This window comes from Calonectris borealis, chromosome 5, assembly GCF_964195595.1.
Source record: "Calonectris borealis chromosome 5, bCalBor7.hap1.2, whole genome shotgun sequence".
Lineage (NCBI taxonomy): Eukaryota > Metazoa > Chordata > Aves > Procellariiformes > Procellariidae > Calonectris > Calonectris borealis.
Genome location: NC_134316.1, coordinates 29,602,743 through 29,623,550, shown reverse-complemented (window position 1 = coordinate 29,623,550; position 20,808 = coordinate 29,602,743).

Sequence of the window (20,808 nt, the reverse complement as noted above, 5' to 3'; positions counted from 1 at the left end):
AATTATTTGTCATGACTAGAAGTTTCTGCCTATGATTTCCAGCATATTTTTGTGAGCAAACAGTGAAGTTATGTGAAGGATCAAAAGTATCTTTTCATTATTATGTTGGCTCCATGTTCTCCTGCAGCAGGTGAGTTGTACTTACAGGAATCAGCAGTGCACTTCAGAGAAAGCATCCGTGGGAGGAGAGGGTAGGAACTGACATTTGAGATAGGAGATATCCTTTGACTTCAGCCTTAAGTGTCTGCAGGGCATCTGCCTTCTCTGCTCCTTTGGTTCACAGCTCGAACACCTCCATACACCGAAACTGAACTGGCTGCCCACGAGGAGCAGGGGCTCACACCAGCTTGAACAGCGTGCAGCAGGGTCACGGCAGGGCAGCACGGGACACAGGGCTCCAGCCCAGGCCTCCCTCGCTGTCGGCCGTCCCGCTCCGCACACTGTCCCTCCTATACGTCATTCCTGGCTGGCAGCGTCAGGGATATACCGGCTCGGGTGGGTGTGGGCACAGCACAGAATTTCTAAAGACACTGGGGGCCATCTAGATTAAAATCAAGTGGCTTAGAATATTAAAACTCATATGACCGGAAAGCATACCATGAAAACAATTTTCCCAAACCTCCCAAATATTAACTTCGCCAGTGACTCAATATCAGACTCAAGAAAAAGAATACAAAGCTCAAAAATTCTTCCATCGCTTTAGTGGCGTAGTGCTGAGGTGTGGATCGTCTCAAATACACACCCCTTCAGCTTCGTGGTGCTGCAATGAGACACAGCCTTTGTCACCTAGCTACGCATTTATTCCCGTTACTTAAATTCGTCTTCCGATACAGACAAGAGGTTTTTTTCAAACTAAATTAAGTCACTACAATATTCTAGTCCCTGACTTAGACCGTGAACACAAACCTTCCTTCCTCATAGAGACTCTCTGTAACTGAGCCACTGCTGCAGATGGAAAGATACCTCCCTGGAGTCCACATGTCCCACTTAAGAGTGGGAAATCCCAAATGCCTCCTTCGAGAGGTTCTTGCTTTGGCTCAAAATACCTTCTCCCCTGCTATTTTGGCCAGGTCCAAAAGAAGAAAAAATGTTGGAGAGAGTGATAATAAAATGGATCTAAGAAAACTGTCACTTCTAATTAACTAGAAATGTGTAGTGATACTACTTAGTAGCGCTACTTAGTAATGGTACTGCTACTATTAGCAGTAGTAGTTCTATTAGCATCAGCAGTAGTGGTAGTGGTTGTGCTGTAGTAGTAGTATCATATCTACTATCCCGTAGTAATGATAGTAGTGAAGATTAAATAGTTGAGGTGTTATCAGGATAAGCTCCAAGTACTGCTGGATTTTCCTGTGCTTATGAAAGCGTGCTTAACTGGGAAAGTCTACTTCCAACTTCCTTGACCCTGTGCTTGCTTCTACCCTTTTCGGTCACTGATAGACTCATTTTTTCATTTGTGTACAAGATTACACACTGTCAGAGGTTAGCAAAGTAGGCAATTTGGAGGCTTCATTTTGGAGTATTATTTGTCTGTTGACCTTGTAATACTACCATTTGATAACTGCATATGACACCAGCATTTAATACTCTGTCTGGGCTGACAGATAAAATTCAAGGTGCAAATCAGTACATGTCCAAGGACCTGATCGCCACGAAGCCGGCCTGCCTTTTCACACCGTGCCCAAACTAATACTGCCTAAAGAAATCTGCATGAGCAATTAGGAGGGGTTCATCATGGTGGGTCACTGGCTCTTAAAATGATTCCCTTTATAATTTGCTACAGTGGGAACTTGGCAACCTTGTAAGAGGCATGCAAGAAGCTTTTCTTTAGTTGGCTAAAATGGCTGATAAATGCTGTGATGTTACACATAAGAAATAACATTTTCTTTGATGATGTGGGTGGGTCTGGGGGCCTGCAAGGAATCCTCTGCTCCGTACTATAAGAAGGTGTCACAGACCAGGGCTCAAGGAGTACCAAAATGCTGATCACTGTCTCAACACAGTTTAATAATAATAATAATGATGATGATGATGATAATAATAATAATAAATAATAATAATGAATTGTTACACAGGCTTATTCATAATTATTAGTTAGAACTGTACTCTGATTAGATATTCATACACATCCCATCTGTATACCTGACAGCCCTCTGCTGAGAAATAAAGGTGAGTGGCACGTGCTCAGTGAAGCTGACCCATACAATGAAATGGTTTATGAGAAATTACGATATATGATGAGAACACAAAACTTGATAATAGGTTTATTTATTGATCGAAAATAAAATTCATGAACTGTGAAGCTGAAAACTGCACTGGAGGGAATTTGTCCAAGAGGACATTAGGAAGAGAGAGAGACAGAGCGCGCGTGTGCACACGGGGGGGGGGGGGGGTGTATTACACATAAACTAAGTTAAAGGTTGCCTAAAGGCTTCTGATTCCACAAGCAGAGTCTCTGAGGATAGGAACGGAAAGCCTTTAATGCTACTAAGGCTTTGTCAGTAAGATATTTGCATATTTTGCCTACAAACCCAAAACGCTGTATTAATTCACTTTTATTTACCTTTCTGCCGCTTCCAAAAGAAACCTCGCAGGAAGCCATTAATGACACAGCTTCATAAGAGATAATTTTCAGAGAGGCTTTGCAGGTAGTGACTGAAGGGGGAAAAAAATGTGTGTCAAATTTAGGTTATTAACAACATAATCCTTAAACAGACGGTATCTCAAAACCTAATTCATCTTCAAATTTGACTGTAAAAACTTCATGATCCTTTGCTCTGTGTGCGTGTGAATTTATATTGCGTGTCTTTTTTTCTTCATGTTTACTAGAAAGGGAAGCAGGAGAGTTTTGAAGCACCAAGCTGGAGGCTGGAAAACTCAATTTCATCTTCATGCTACCACACCTTCCATTCAAATTTGGGTCCCTTTCTCCACAGTCCACCAGCAAAACTGCAGGGCAAGCAGCTTTCTCGCACAGCCCACGTGCAGAGCCATCAGGCAGTGCCAGGGCCTGTTTCCAGCAGCGGCTGCCTGGGGAGGACTATTTGGGCAGGGTGGGCTGGTGGGGAGCTCTCTGCAGGACACTCCCCGGTCCCCAGCAAGCGACAGCCCAAAGCTTTCACTTGCTTGGGGCGCGTTTGGCGTCTCTGGCATCACGCGCAGGGAATCTGGATTGCCACAACTCACCGCAAGCCAAATCATGCTGGTATCTAAGACATCCTGCGGGTTCCCCCGCACAAAATCAGACCTGACGTCCCTGATTTGTCCACGACTCACAGCAGTAGGCATTTGGGACGAGACTGCTGTATTTTGTTATCACTTAAATAATACTTTTTGTGTATAGTGCCAGGTTCTCAGTAGACAAACCTTTGGACAAACTGAATGAGAAGCAATTGCTCTGAAATCTGTGACTTCCTGCAAGAAAGCAGGAGTCCCATTTAATACAATTTTAACAGCATGAGTTGTTAATCATAATACGGCAAAAGCGGTCTCAACCTTTTCCCCACTTAGGCGTAAAGTACCAAAACCTTTGTGTCTTCCCACACTGAGAAGTAAAATCCCTTTTACTCCTGTGAATTTATAATATTCAGTACAAGCTTCTTTTAAACTTTCCTGTTGTTGGAGGTACATTTTTCCTGCCTCTACTCGGATGCTTTTAAGATATATAATTTATTAGAGGTTTCCTCTTCCTTCCTGGACTTTTCTGCTCTGCATGCTCTACTTATAGTCTTTGTAATGTCAAAATTATCTCTGAGGAAAAACACAGCGAATCATATACGTAGGCAACATAAATGGACCCTGTTCCACTGCCCAGTCTGGCACCTTTGCAAAGGTGTTCCTTAAACAAAGGAACCATTTCTTCTAATTTATCTACATATAAATTTGTCTAGGTTTAACCTATGTTTAATCATTTTATCTACATCTTATTTATCGCCATTCAGTAGCCCTTGTCTCCCCACGTGCTGCATGGACCCAGTCTCCCATTGCATCCCGTGTTGGGCTGGCACGTACGTCGTGTCCCTGCGTACAGGCGAATGCCTTGTGCTGGTGACAACCCATCAATGGCTCTCAGAGCCAAAACAAAAGGTTATATACGAGAACCATACGAGGCGCCGGGCACCCAGGCCCCACTGCCCCAGAGGCTGGGCTGACAGTGGGGAGAAGCAACATCTTCATTACATGACCACCATCCTTCCACTGCCTCCTTGGCCACAGCACCCGGTAGAAGCCAGTGAGATTTCGTGCAACTGTGAGGCTCCTTGGGATGGGGCAAGGAGGAAAAAGTGCCGCCTGGTCATGCCCTGGCACCTCCAGCCCCTGCTCCCCAGTTGCACCAAAGGGGGTCTGCACCCAGACTTTGCGTTTTGTTCAGAAAAAGACTTGACCTATGTTGTCCTGGAGGAAGACAAACCACCTCTATTCCTCGCAGAGCAGTTATTCCCGGGAGCAATCCCACTGAAATCAATAGCACTCCTCCAGCGAGTCCCTGTGCCGCAGTGCAAGTGTTTCAAAGCCTGACCCCGCTGCAGTGGCTACACCTGGAGTCCATTACAAGGCCCCTTCTTCCTGAGATAGAGGAGCAGCTGAAATGTGCTTAAATGAGGGCCCCGTCCTTCCCGGGTGCCCACCATCCCCGCGTGGCACGGACACGGGTGAGCAGGGAGGCGTACGGGGAGGGGAAAGATGGCGATGGCAGCAATGACAAATTGCCAGCCAAAAGGCCTCGGTTTCAAGTGGAGCATTACGTGGTTTAGGAAGGTTTTTGCAGCTCTGTACTGAAAGGCTACAGTGCATTGCAGTTATGTTGGTTCTTTGCAAATGCTGCTTTGTTTTCCTGGGGTTTTTCTGCACGAACCGAGGAAACGTTGCCACAGCTGATTAGTAACGAACCCTGAAGATGTTTCTTAGATCACAACATAGATATAGTGGAGAAAGTAAGAAAAAGAGATTTCTGGGTAGGGGACTTCAAGGTGGGACATTTCCTAAAGCAATTAATACAGGGGAAGAAAAAAAACAGAAAGCTCAGGAATGTATGAATTTTGGCCATTTCTTCCTCCAAATACAAGCGCTTGAGATGATAGCTTCGAAAACTAGCAGCAGCTCAGTGCGACTGCGTCCTTTCCCGCTGTGTGCTGTCCCGGGGAGGTGGCAGGGAAAGGTGCCGCAGTGGTGAAATCGGGTGTGTGGAAAGGGGGTTCTCCAATGCGCACGTGTTCACTGAATGTGCATGAGTAGCATGCGGAAAGGTCTCTTTGTGCTGATGTTCGTGCCCTGTAATTCTAATATGACAATTATTTTATAATCCTTTAATACATTTTTAAATGTATTAAATACTAATTTAAAGTTCAGGGCTGACAGTAGATTAGCCATATAGCTCAATTATTGAAATGCTTAAGCCTTTTCTAATATACCAAAAAAGAGGGGAGTTTAGGTATTTCAGTTTTAATGCCCCATGATAATTTTTCCCCTTCCTTCAAAAATGGCTGCAAAACAAACAAATAAAAAGTGAAATGTTCAGGGCCAGAAACTGTTTCTCTTTGCTGCTCCTCAGAGGTCATTACCAAGGTTTAATCCTTACTTGCAGTTCGGTAAAACAAGCAAACCACAGGCAGCGACAGAACCGGGCCCGGGGCTGTGCCTTAGCGCAGGGCTGGTCTCTGGTCTAGGTGGGCACCGCGTGCCCGCATGGCCTCGCCAGTGGGAGCCGCTGGCACCGCCGGAGGCCTGGACTCCAGCCAGGCAAGACGTGGGTTGTGCTCTGGAGGTGTCAATCTCCAGACACTTGGAGAAGTTAGCCTGGAAGATTATTTACTGGAAGATAGCCTTCAGTCACCGTGTAAGTCAGCAGTGGCAAACCCAATCCTCCACCACCTCGTCCCCGATGGATTGCGTGCGTCTGCTTCCAGCATCCAGCAGGACCAGGACGCATCTCCAGAGGTGATGATCCTGGCACATGGCACTCTGTGTGCCACGTCTGTCACCTACCACCTCGGAAATAACCAGGACGTGTCTTTGCTGCTAGTGGGTTGCCTATTGCTCACGGCCATTTTAATTTGAGTCAATTGCCTCCAAATTTGTTCTCACCCCACTATCGCCCTTAAATATTTGGTCTACCATCTTGCTCACCAAAATGTGCACACTCTGCTCAACCAAACATACTTGAGTTTTTTGGGATTTCTTTGTTTTGTTTTGTTTCTGTTTTTGTCACAGAGATATAGTACAGAATTCACTGGAGATTTTACACCTTCAGTGCAGGCTCTGTTAAGCCCATAAGCAAAAGTAGAAACAACTAGAAAGCTTCCTGGCCCTTGTAAAGTTTCAATAAAAATAAGATGGTTTTAAATAGTTGTCAAATACCTTGCTTAAAACTGTTCTTTGTCAGTGGACAGCGTTTTATTTGAAGTCATAGAAAATTGTCCGGTGACTCCTTTGTGTTTCATTTTAACATGGTTTTATGACATTTTCTATTTATGTTTCTCTCTCTTCAGTAAGAGAAAGAATTTAATAGAGAGGGAAAAAAGTATACAGTCTGCTTACAAATGTAGGTGCGACAGATATACAGATATACAACAGATATAACCACATACAAACAACTGTGTCATAAAGATTTTGCCTCTTCCACCTGCAAAACCTCACCAGAAAATAAAGAAAACCTAATTTTGCTCTAATAATTTCCAAAATAATTACTTCATCTGCTAGTTAATTTATTATATCAAATTGTCTTCTTGACTTATCTGGGTTAATTATTTTTTAAAGGAGTAGTAGTAAAAATAAGTGGAAGAATCATATGCAAATGTGATGTCTAAAGAGCAGTCATCACACTGGAAAAGAATTAGCTATTCATAAATGGTCAATTTAAACTTACTCTGTATAATAGAGTGAAACATAAGCCATTTCAGGCAAGTTCCCCTGCTCCTGATAAGACATATTTTAAATAGATCTGATATCCTAATTATAATCTTTTCCCTCTGGGTAACAATGCTAGGTGTTATTCAGGTTAACCTCCCCCTTTACATTTATTTTCTTTCTCTTCATAATGTGAAAAAATAAAACTGAAATGTATTCACACTCACACTTGTAAGAGCTTTGGAAGTTATGTGGCAAGATTTTTGGAGACCTTTTCTCCCGTCAGGTTTCACTAACACATACATTTGCCAATTCCCTTCTAGTGGTTCCTTTCAGGACATCAGCTGCATTAATTTAACTCCTCTACTGTGATTTCTAGTTAACAGAGACTAAACCTAGGATAAAAGGAGCTTGGTGACTGCTCCTGCCTTTTGCCATCATTTGCTTGGTCTGAAGATAATGGTGGCAACACTGAAAATGTTACAAAAAAAAAAAAAAAAAAGAAAGGAAAAAAATGAGGAGTACTTGAGGCTTTCACTCTAAGAAACAAAAGGCAATTATCCAAAGACAGAGAGAAAGGGAGAGGTTGTTGAAAGAAAGCTAAGCAGCGGTGTGCGCTGAGAAAAGATGACAGCTTTGAAAAAGCATCTTTTTGACCTAAATCTTTCCTGTTGGGCTCCTATTCCAGGTGCTCAACTTACCCATGCGGCCGACCCAGCGCTGCGCTGCCACCGCTCCTGCACCCCCTGCGCCTTCTGCCCACTCAAGGCACGGGACCGTTCAGCCGGTGGCTTCGCTGGGGCGGCAGCCACGCGGCACGGGAGGCAGAGGGGTGGGACCGGCAGGCCCTCCGCACCCCTGGCACGCGCTGGGATTTAAACACGCGTGCCCGGAGCTGGGATCGGGGGGGGGGTGCGCACGCGCGCCCGTGCGCATGTGCCCACGTCTCCACATCCCTCACTGTGCCTGCTGCTGCCTCCTGCCCCGAGAGGCTCTGGGGAGCCCTGACCCCATGGGAAAGGCACCTCTCAAGAATAATGTTGTGTGCCTCACAATATAAATAATAAAGAAATGCCTCAGTCTTGTCTCTACAAATTTTTTTTTTTTAATCTAGGATTTCTAAACAACAGGGAAGCAAAGGGCATTATTCCGCTTCTGCACAGTAAGGAAAAACATGTGGCTGAAGTACAGCGTACTTAGTACTTTGGCTGAGGAACAAAACACCTTAGAACACACGTAAGTGCCATTAAAAACCATATAAATTTGCAGATGATTCCAAAAGTGTCAAAGTCACTCAGGAGGGGCTGTGCTGGAAATGACAGGGGTGGGCTGGGGCGTTCCTCAGCCAGTCGTCAGGGGCTGGGGGGCACGGTCCCCTGCCCGGCCACTCTCTCTGCTCACACGTGAGGTTGCAGAGGGAGGGATATGCCACATCCCAACAAGACAGGGCACCGCATCAAAGACAGCCTGAACAGCCCCATACATCCAGAATATCTTTCATATTTGTATCTCTGCTGACTGCAGCTCCAGAAGAAGCTGCAAGAGGCATGTAATACACCCCATGACTGCATGGAGATGGGTGGTAGTATGATCCCATGGGAAGTAAAACGCATCACAGAAAGAAAAAGATAGTTAAATAAAGCAAAAAAGAATCTTTTTATAAATACATCAGGGCGCCTCGAGATACATCAGTGTGATCTATAAATTATGAGCCGTTGCCTAACACAGCTTGTACCACTTGGTGGCAACACTTCCATGTTTGATTTATTGAACCTTTCTCATAATCTTTCTTCTGACACTTGAAAGGACAAGTGTAGGCCCTGATATGTGCAATTAATTACTGCAGAGAATAAAAATAAAAGTTTTGAATGGCTTTGCTACTCCTTTCGTTCCAGGAGTCATACTAAATGGTTTACAACAGGATGTTGCTTTAGGTCGTGAGACATTTCTAATAGGAAACTTTCACATGCCACTGAGCAGCCTTGTACAGCAATCTCATCTTAAATACTGGCAGCAAACAATTTCTTCCAATGTGCAACCAGAACCATGAAAGAAAGTGTTGACCAGCTGCTTGCAGAGCACCAGGTGCTCTGGAAAGACAGGGTAGATGACTACGACTGCGCAAGGTTCTCCATTACAAGTGTGTTTTAAGACTGCAGGTACACATCCAAATGGCATTCAAGCTGCAGCCTTGCATGGTGCCCAAACAACAGCCATGCCATGGCTTTTTCTTGCAGTTTAAGTTTGATCTGCCAGACTCATTCTTCAAGCAAAGATCACTCAGTGTCCCCACCTCCTCAACTCTGGGTCCCCCGCTAAACCTGACAAGCAATGTCATTAATGTCAATAATTTCCCGAATTGCAGGATGTGCAAACTCTCTGTCATTGGGCCCATACATGCAGTTTGTGGTGATCTGTTCTGCCACATGTCCCTACAGTAACATGTCACCCCAAGGCTATCAAGGGGCAGGCAGGATAGCTCTGGGAAAAGCAGCCCAAAGTCACGCAGCAGCCCAGGAGTGGTACTGAGAATGGGGATGCTCTTGGGTCTCTGTTCACTGCCACGGGTAGATTCTGGGTAGCAAAGCAGTCCACAGACAACGTAGGTGAGGTTCATGTGCTGCAATAGCCTGCAGGAGTAGTGCTCTCCAGCCCAGACCACCGTGGTCTCAGGCAGAACAGGGGCAATGCAAAAGACACCTGCATTTACCTATTTCACACCTCTCAGGAGAGAGAGCACAAATTTAATAGCACAAAGTCCTTGACATCAGCATCTGACACAGCAAATGGAGACACAGTTTGAGTCTTAAGACTGCAGGGGAGAAGTCTCCTAGCTATTCCCTTGCCCTTTCTGCCTGCTGCACCGGGTGATGCTGATCAGGGTGCCGGTATGGGTGCTCTATCCGGAGAGGGTGGCAATGGGGTCCATCCCCTCCAAAGTGCTGAGCCAGCTTGGAGAGGACGTGCCATCTGCAGAGGCTGGGGAAGCCCTCACCGCCTCCAAAATGGCCTTGTCTACATCTTCTGGCCATGATTTGCTGACAAGGGGAATGAAAGGAAGTGAGACTCCAACAATTTTCATGTGCTCCCTGGGCACATTCGCAGAGACTAAGCAAAGGAAATACACTAACAATAAGAGGGAAATGCTTGGCTTATGATATTAACATATTTATAGCAGCAAGAATACTATAGGTCTCAACCTTATATAAAATTTTGATAGACTGCCAGTTTTAAAAGTGAAAGAAAAGTTTGCAAGAACTACCCATGGTATTTAATATTAATAATAAACACATCTAGGCTCAAGTATTGATATTCCAAGTGCTTGAATTTACAATCACATCAGTTAACTCAAGTTCTTTCAGATGTGTTGAAAGAATTGATGACTCAACTGAGAATTTATTTACAATATACTCAGAAATCGACACAGCTTTGCAAAGGGGAGAAAATGTTCAACAGAGGTAGCAAATGCTGACTTTCGGACAGATGGACACACGTTCTGTTTAATCAGGACATGAACTGGGGGAGGGAGCGGAGGTTCCTGCCTTCAAAATCCCATACGCTCCCAAAGGCTAAATTCTGACACCTCACTGTATATTTCTTCATCATTCCCTTTTTTTTTCCCCCCGAGTATTATTTCCATTTGTAATGAATGATTGAAGATGACCTATAACTCAACATTTCCTAGAAAACAGAGAGCCCAGCCAGCTGCATGGATCAGAGGGAAAGCAGGATGTGCTCCTTGCGCTAAATCTGTTCTTGGCTCTACCTTGAGTCTAGATCCAAAGGGGCATCAGGCTCAGAATTGCAATTCCTGAATTTGAGACGGGAAAAAGAGGAGGAGAAACCACAGCCTTAGGCACTGGATCAAAAGGTTTGGGCATCAAATAATAGGATAAGTGTAATCCGCATGAACTATCCGACAGGGAGCGTGTACAAAAGGAGTTACAGATACCTCATTGCTGTGGAAAACGTGGGTTCAGCTCTTTGCTGCGCAGGAAGATGAGAGCTGTTGCTCAGCACAGAGCAGTGCCAGGCTGGGCAGACCCCCCGTCCTCCTGGGGTACGTGCTCACCATGCCCGACCGGCTGCGTGGCGCATGCAGCGTGGGTACCTGCAAGTGTATCGGGCCAGAAAGAAAAGGGCGGGGGAGGACAACCGCTCACGGCAGTGTTGGGCTGAATTTCACTCCTCAGGAAGGGCAGCCCTGGCCTAGTCCCACACCAGTGAGTGTTAGTGGTCCCCATAACCATTCACTGGAATAGGACAACCCCAAGCCTCTTCCCTTCCATGAGGTACATCGACCACTTAGGCTCCAAAATCATGCTTACATTACCATGACATAGGACATATCACCTAGTCTGGTCAGACCCTACTCACTGCTCCACGAAAAAAAATCCCTTCTACCTACATGGCTCCTGGCAGAGGTTTCTCCAACCACATCTCTGTTAATGGCATCTCCACTACTTCTTCAGGCACTCCAGTGGTTCAGTGTCCCAGCCATAAGAAAGCTCTTCCTAATAGCTAACTGGCAATTTCTTTGCTGCGATTTTATCCCATTATCTGTGTGTTATCCTTCACAGGTATAGAGAACAAACTACTTCCTTATCCTTTGCAGTAACTTTCCTGCATTTTAAGACTCTTATTGTGCTTTTACTTCCTCCTTCACTCCTCTTCCCACTCTCCTTATCCCTCGGAGAAACAATCCCAGGTCTTTTAGCTTGTCCTCACTGGTCATGTTTTCTAGGTCTCTGATCATACTCATTTTTTCCAGTCGACTGATAGAAGAACATTTTTTTCCACATCTTTCTTGAAGACAGCTGAGCCACAATATTACAGCTCAGATAAATTTCCTCTTGAATCCATGAAAATGTGTTTATTCCCTCGGAAATGGAACAGCTTCAATGGGTTAACCAGAAAGGTCACACTCCCTCACCGCAAGGACACGCTGTGTAGCCTAATACTGAGGATCTTCTCCTGGTGGGTGAATGAAGCCAGTTTGAATCTCCTTGGGTAAGCCTGGTGTCAGACCTTTGGCATCCTCCTTCCATGCACTGACAGCCGGAGACCAGAGAAGGGCAGAGGGGGCAGCTCCTCTCCCTCCTGCTGTGGTCCACATGGGACCCAGGCCCAGAAGATTCATGTCTGCTCAGCGCTGTAAAGACTGAGGCAGCTTTTGACCAACTAGAAGGAGATCTGCTGGTGCTCTGAGAACTTTGCTAAAACAAATGTAGACAACTGTGGTGGTAGGCAGGAGGTTGGGAAGCTCCAAATGTAGGTCTCTGGCATGCAGCGTTGCACTTGGGCACCCAGGGCCACGTGTACGCCGATTAGTTATTACAGTTTAGTAAGCTGAGCTGCTCAGCTGATGGTGGCTCAGAGTCCTCCATCTCCCCGGCCCTGGGCGGGATTCACACCCCAAGCACTGCGTTCATACGATTGCACCACAGATCACATCACCGGCTTGGCTCTAGCCCTGTCATGTCCATGCATTGGGATTGCAGTGCAGGGAGCTAAAAATACAGTAATCATCAGCCTTGCCCAAATCAAGGAAAGATATTGCAGGTGAGGACCAAGAGAGTGGGAGCTAAGTAGAAGGGGAAATAAAACATTTGAAGAAAGAGAAATCAAAACAACTTTCTATATTGACACTTGTTTTTAAACTAAAGACAAAATTATCCTGTTACAAGCCTTGGCTACAGAGAAGAACATCTTGTTGGTAACTAATTAAAGAATTAGCCAGTGTTTAGCTTCTCATAGATAAAGGAGCATAAGCTTTGAAATAGAAGTGTTTGCAGTGAGCTTTTGAAAACTCTCTGAAGACAGCTGAGCCTGAGCCTGTTAAGCCTCTTCCTTCACCTATTAAATGTCTCACATGTTTTTTTTTCTTCCCTTCTTTTTTTCTTCTTATAAGAGAAGCCCCTAGTACCTCTCAACAACAGGCATTTTATCCCTTGCTTGGAGCATGGGGTGATGGGCTACCATACATCACAGTGGTGAACACAGGGCATCCACTGAACCACTATAAAGGTGGGACTAGTGTCAAAGCTGGCACAAAATACAGTGTTTAGTAAATAAAAAGCAACCCACTGTCGCTGCATGCCACAACATCACTCCAAAGTTACGTTCTGACCAGACCTTTCCCAGGCACAGCCACCTTGCCTGGCCCGTCTGGATCAGCACCATGTCCCTGACACAGACAACCTCTGGGTGCTGTAGGGGATGCCCAGTCCCTTTTAAGAAGCTGACCAACTTCTTGGTCATGTGTGGGGCAACTTTCATCCACGTTTCCCTGCCTATGACCTCTTTTTCCTTGCTGGGCTATCTTTTATCAGTGAAAATTAAAACTTTGCTTATGTGGGTGGAGAAGGTGGAGAAGCTGGATTTTCCTCACTTTGTTGGGGTATCAGCAGTCACTGAGGAGGAAGGCAGGCATTTCCCACCGGTCATCGGGAGACTTTACAGTACCGCTACAGGGAAATACCAAGTCCTCTTGGGGGCTTTGCATGTGGTTAGAAATAGCATGATTGGCAGGTTGATCAAAAGGTTGAGTTTTTGGTCAAATGTGAATTGTCCATCCCTTTTTCTTTTTCTTTTTCTTCTTTTTCTTCTTTTTCTTTTTCTTTTTCTTCTTTTTCAGATTAAATATGGAAGTGTTATGCAGTTTTCCTGGATTTCAAAAGGTTTTACATCTGTTTTCAGGTTTCCACACTAATGGTCCTTTCTTATCTCTGACATTAGGTCTGGCCAACACCTTGGCCGCAAGCTCAGAAGGCCCCTCCAGACCCTGAGGTCTCAGAGCAGCTGGGACACATGCTTGCGGTCATGCAGGACACTGCCTGAGGCTGCTGAAGCTCATCCCGGGCCGTTCACCTCATCCGGATGGTGCACAGGGGCTCATTCCCAACAGCTTAGCAGCCGGTGGTGAGGGGTGGGTGGCAGCAGGTGGGTGGGCAAAGGCCTTGAGTCCCAGGTAAGAGCATTATGCTCTTTGGGAATACGACTTTGGAGACGTATTTTTTGGAGTTGTCATCAGGTCCATCACAGGCAGCCTCTGTAAAACAGCCCGGGGCTGAGCTTTGCCCCATGGAGGCATTTGATGAGAGATGAGATGCAGCTGAGTTAAACAAATCCAGAGACAGCAACAGTGCGATAGCACCGATTTTATTTCCCACTTTGCCTGCTCCTGACTGATATGCAGTAATGCCGCGTTGCAAAACAGCTGGCAGAGGACTGGGCAGGAGAGCTGGGGACTGCTGTGGTTTGCTACAGCGCTGCAGACCAGCCTAAGCCTGCTCCCTCCTGAGAACAGCGCTAGTCAGTTTTAGTTAAATCATGAGCAGATGCTGTACTTCCATGTTTTTGTAACTGCCTCTCCTTCAGTTTACTTAAGGAAAAAAAAAACTTCAAAGACACACCTTTCAGGAACAGTAAATATTTGAACTATAGATCCCTTCCTGTGTCAGTCCTGGCAAAGGGAACGAGTCCCTTCCGTGCACTGGAAAACGCAACATATCTTTTCTCCAGTAACAGTAGCTAGTGAAAGAGCCTGGGAGGTTAGCTGAGCCGTGACAAAGGCTTCATGGTAAAATTACTGCTGTCTAAATTATTCCGCTTTCAAAAGATGCGCTACGTGGTTGCATTTTGCAGTCCTTTTAAGAAAAAGAACTGGTTTCTATTACCAACATCAGTTGGTAGCAGAGGAGCTACTTTCAGTTTTCTCAAATTAATTCCCCCTGGAAATCAGGCTTCCCGCTAGCTGCACAGGGAAACAAACACACCCACGGAGACACACTGTCAGACACGGGCGCGCACACACGCACGCGTGCACACGCACGCGCACACACCCACGCACACACACACACCCACGCACACACACACACCCACGCACACCTACGGAGACCAGCGGCGCCTCGGATGCTTTTATCTTCCCGCTTCCCACAGGCAGCGGCTGCCGAGTCTCTGCTACAGCACTGCGGAGATGTAGCTGGGTTCTTGTACTGGTACCAGAGCCAGCGAGAGGGAACGGTGACAGTAACATGTCACCTTTCAGAAACTTCAATAGCTCGACGTTCTCTGCCGGGGAAGGGACAACCCAGCCTGCAGAGCGGGGCGGCCGGCATCTGCGCAGGCTCCCATGGCGGCGTCTGTGCTCGGCGCTGGGCGCTCTCCTTAGGGATAACTGGGGCTTGGCTTCAAAAGCAGCTTTTCTCCACCGAGAAAGCAGGGTTTGTCACCAGGGCTGACCCCGGCAGGGCAGCAGCCACGCGGCGGCAGTGGAGCTGTGGGGACAGCCTCACTCTGCAGAAAGGAAGCGAAAATAAAATTGGGACACCACCAGCCTTTTGTCGTAGGAAGGTAGGACATGAGTTACAGACAGGGGTGGCCAGCGGGACTGGGTGGTCGTGTGGTTCACCCTGTGAGGGGTGGCAAGTCTGTCTACGCCAATGGATACCCCAGGAGCCTGTGTCTCACCCAGTCTTCTGTAAAGCTCACCAGCACTGGCAATGCTGTCACCACCCCATGTAGCCGAGTGGGACGCTTGGGCACGCTCCTGGGAGGCAGGACATGTGTGAATGACTGCCCTGTGCTGAGGAGGAACAAGATCCCGCTCCTCCCGGCTCCAGCTGCAAGGGCTGCCACGGAAGGGAAACGGCCCCTGCCAGCTCCCGTATGTACTAACATCCCAATTTTTGGTTTGTTTTTTTTTTTTTTAACTTCTTTTTTCACTGCTTCCATGCACTGGAGGGATTTGAATCTTTAAGTGCTCACAAGATGGAGGCATTACAGTACTGGGTGCTGCAGCGCCCACAGGTTGCACCCTCAGTTCCCAGAGCAGTTCCCTCACTAACACCCACACCTAAGAGACAGACACTTCTGAACGCTACCTCGGCCAGCAGCCTAGGCATGCAAACACTTCAGCCAGGCCATCGCTAATGCTGAAGACTGAGCGAAGCGCTCCCTTTTTGCACAATTCCAGCTCAATCTGCAGTTCTTCGACAGGTGCTGCTCCAAGATTCATTACTTCCCAGGGCAGGGTTTTTACTGCTGTGCTGCTGGCTCATCCCTCACACAGCTCCCATACCCACCTGCGGAATGCTCTGGAATGAAAGAGAAGCCTGGATGGAGGATGTCTCTGCTCCCTCTGCCCAGCATCCTGACAGGCGCGGTGAATTCAATCCCCTCTGCCAGGAGCAAAGGCAAAGCCTGCGGAGGGTGGTCATGGCTCCATGTTTTAACCCCTAGACGCATAAATGCTTGGGCTCCCACTCTCAGCTTTCTGCATCAGACTCCCCAGCTGATTCCTGGGCTCTTCCACGTGGGCAGGATGACGTGCCTGGTCATGGCACACACTGGCAGAGGGCAGCTCCATGTCAGTGGCTGCTGGGCCCAGGATGCTGGGCAAACGTGTCCATCACACTCTGGAGGCCACACCACCGCCCTGAGGTCAATTCTTGTGCTAGCCCAGGTCTGCTCTCACCTATTGCTGTCATATGTCCTGTTAATAGATAAGCATAACAAAACCAGCTTGCCACAGCTCCACCACCAGCTCTACAAGGCAAAGGGGACCTCTTCTGAGTAGTGCAGTCCCTTCTGCTGCTTCTTTGCTAAATTGGATGATGATTTCTCAGTTGAGAAATCTTCTGTGCTGCATACAGCATTATGGTGTTTGAAAGATCAGCAGCAGCAATGCTTCACAGATGATGGGGCATCAGGGACCAGGAAAATGCTCTAAGTCCACAGTTCTGGAAGTTACTAAATACTAACAGCTGTATCAAAAGGGGCAAGGCTTGTAAGGGGAGATAGTATTTTTTATTAATCAGACTGACACAGTTGGGAAAAAAGGGACACATTCAGGCACAGAAACCCTTCTGTTTAAATGCACTGGCTCTGCTGTTTGGAGATCTCTTTCCCCCTAGGTGCTCTAGTTTAAACCTCCATTCTGATTTTGTTACTCAGAGGTGTTTTAGCACAAGACACTCTGCAGGTACAAGATGAGAAAATGTCAAAATTCAAAGGAACTAAGAACAGCTGCATGTAATCACAAGTGATATTAACTTGGACTACAGGGTCCTTCTTTCCATGCTTCTTACCAGCCACCCATATGGGAGACTTTTAAGACCCAGCCAGATTAACCCTTTCCTGAAACCTTGGGACTAGGCAGCCACACTCTGACTCCCCTCCTGCTAAATCAGGGTGTTGGCTAAGATCGGGGACCACAAACTGCCTCCTCCCTCACCTCCAGCAGGAAGATTTACCACTGTGGGTGTCCAGCAAAGGAGCAGACCTACACACTGGCACTGACTGGGTTTGCCACCACATGAGAACTGCTGTTGACTGCGGTTGGCCTAGTGTAGTTTCTTTAGCATCTCCAGCATTGTTTAAAATAAGCACACAAGCAGATGGAATTATCCCCTTTCCACAAGACAGATTAAAAAAAAAAAGAATTTTATCTACGCTTTGTGAAAGAGGATGGGAGTTTTACCAACTCTCTGAAGGGGAAGTACTCCACAGAGACAGAATTATATGGGAAAGGGGAATTAATTTTTACCAACCTCTCTTCCACTGTCACACTACTTTGTAATTTTCAGTGCAACCTCTGATATCACATGCATTCTCAAGAGTCATGGGAATTGTCAGCGCAAGTATATTTAGCCATATCCCTTTGGTAGGTGGGGGAGGAAGACGACCCCTAAATAGCTGTAAGATAACAATTACTGCAAACATACTCGCTTAGAGAAAGTTTAGTCAGAGTTCAGAGAAAAGACAAGTCCTTGGCAGCTGGATGGCCAATGGCCAGCTTCTTCTTGAGCTGTGCCTACAAACCCTTACTCGGTGAGGAGCGTGCTCAGAAGAGAAACCCTTCTGCTTTCCTTAGGTCTTCTCTAAGCACTCCTCAGTGTGAAAGAAACACTTAGAGAACTGGCAAATTATCTAGAATTCTCTCCCCTCTAACCAAAAAAAGTCAAATCAAGCCCTCCACAGTAGAAAGCGTCTTTTACGGGGTGGGGGGTGGGGGGGCAGCAGAATTCCCACTATTCACGATATTGCAAAAGAATCAAAAAAGTTCACAGCACTTTAACAGACGAGTGAAAATGTCCTGGCTTTCATTCAACTGCAATGTTAGTGGGAGTGGGGAGAAGCCTCCCCCGCAGCTGCACAAGGAAACTGTGGGACTCAGGCTGGAAAAGTAGCAGGGGGAGGATGTGAACACTGTTAAAAATAAAACTTATCAGACAACAATTGAATCATGAGAATGTTATCTGGTTCAACAGGAGTGTGAAAACAAATAGGCATTTCAAGAAGAGGGCCACTAGCAAGGTAAATACCTTCAAAATAGCAGGAAGTGCCCAAGGAAACGTGCCAAGCCGATGGCAACGAACAGCTCTCCCTGACAGCGGAGGACAGCGGCGGCCGGGGATTTCACTGTCACCTCTGTGCCACCACCCTTCATCCAGCTGTGTGGCACTGCACCCACCCACCGCAACCCTGGCCATGGTAAGACACAAGACTGAAAAGATTTGCACAGGACAACGTTTAACATGACCCAGTGTTTATTGACTCCTGCCACATTTTTTTTTTTTTTAAATAGCAACAGGACCACAAAATGTGATGTATGGTAAAATACTGCTAGGGGTTTCTATATCAATCCAATGCAAAGTGCCAGCATTGTTGACCAGCATACAACCTGACAAGAGAAGATGTAGTCATAACTCACTCTCAGATATCTGCTGGGAGTACATCACAGTCAAAGTAGAACTAGTTATTTGCCTGCAAATAGATACATTTTCTTCTAGATGCAAGAGGTGTTAGAGCCAGCTATTTTGCAACAACAACAAATATATATAATATATTCCAACATTTTAAAAAATGCAATAGGAAAGGACTAAAACTGTTTAAAGAGCAAAGGAAAAAACGAGTGGATCTTTTTAGACACTACTTTGCAAAGGCCATTCCTCATAGAACCAGAAATAATCTAGAGAAAATAAGATTTATTAGAGGCTACTTTGCTCAAAAGGCCAGTGGTTACAGGTTTAAGAATAAAAATAGTCTCTTGCTTCTCAGTACTGTCTCCTGGCCTTTTTCCTCCCCACACAATAAAAACCACCTGTTGGAAATTGTGCCTTGGTGGCTTTGCATATTTTTCCAATGCAATTGCATTTGGAAAGGCAACCATATTTCTTTAAGAGCCACAAAAAACTTGCATGACACCCACGTGGCATGTAACTTCTCCACAGATATGAATGATGAAGGCACATTACCTAAAGGTTGATAAAAACCCCAAGAAAACTTTTGGAGGACTAAAAATTAAATGCCTTAGAGAAAACACTCTTCTTCACAACTGGATGACAAGTGCTGTTTAGTCACAGATGTTTCAAACAGTTTGCCATGAAGATAAAAAACACAAGGAAAGGAAAGCATCTCCTTGAAGTGCCCTCCCTACTGCAGCAGCCTGCTTCCCGCACAGTTTTTCAGACAATTTCATTCTTGCAAAGCAGTTTGCAATAATTCCAGAGACAGGCAAGAGAAATCTGTGTAGAAAACATCAAGCCTGTGGTTTCCTACATGACCAACACCTCACCCACCCCCTCAATTAAACTACAGCATCTTCAAGATCATCCCACTGATCTGGAAATGGGGTAAAGGGCTGGAACAGAGGACTGAGGAATTGGTTTCAAAACCCTGTGCCCTCAACTTTTTTTGTACTTAATTATGTGTTAATAAAGAAAAAGACAGTGCTCTCTGCCACAGAATAATTACTCTCGCCTCTATCTAGATCAGGAATATATTGGCTAAAAATGAAAATATGTACTTTATTTACATTAAATGCATCTATACTGCTCCATGCTCCATCCACCACACCCATGTCGCTGACCACTGCCGAAGCCAGGTGGTAGCAATAGTGGTAACTGAAGTACCTTTCTTTTGCACCTTTATACAAAGCCTTTCCCCTCCCACCCCATCGTTTTTCTACTGTTCTAGGCTCCAGTGAGATGTGTACCAACATCTCTTTCTAGTGCACTTTTTTAAGGTTACAGTTTCTAAAGGCAAAGCAAGACTTGCTTTGCTCTGTTTTAGCTGTCTTTGCCCCCTTTACAATCATGTAGGAGTTTCAAATTTACATGCCATTATCAACTTTGCATAGCAATACAATGGGTTGGGTTCCCCCCCTCCTTTTTAAATAATAATCCTGTGGCCCCCCTTTTTCAACGCCTCCCATCTTTCAAAGAGTCACCTCTCACTCTCAGGGAAGAGCCCTAACCCTTTCTCCTCCCACATGAACATTGCAGAATGAGAATTTCAAGTTATCATTAAGTTTCCTTCAAGTCTACGTTGTGCTACTTAGAAGCAACTGTAGTGGAACAATGTTTTTCCTAACATTAAAGGACATTTATCAGATTATTTGACTTTTTCTAGTCTTGAGTTATAAGAATATTTGTCACACATGTTCCCTCATATTCCTCTCTTAAGGTGCACAGTGGTCAGGCTGAACAAAGTCCAGCCCATAAGACCATAGCTGGATCTCTGGGAGAAGCCAGAGAGAACGAGGAGTTTTTAGCACTACCGTATTTACATTCAGAATTCAAGGACAGGCTGAAGGATGCCCAGCTTTTTTTTTTTTTTTAAAGAGACAGAACCGCTTAAAAAAATACTATTACATTTCTATTGTCATGAAAGTTATTTCTTTTCAGTCCTATGCAGCCATTGTTACCCTTTTGTCACTGACATTTAATAGTTGCCATTGCACGCTATCTTTTCATTCCCTAGCTCGACAGAGTGGCCCGCAGACCCATCACTAGCACGACAGCCCGGCACAGCGTGGTGAGCTGGTGCAGGGGCCGGTGGTTCAGACAGACCACCTGCACCACTGCGGGCAGCTGGCACGGGAAAATACGGGACACTGAAGAGGGCGTCTATCTGGAACATTTAGTAGGGTCTGACATACACACTGACAACATGAGA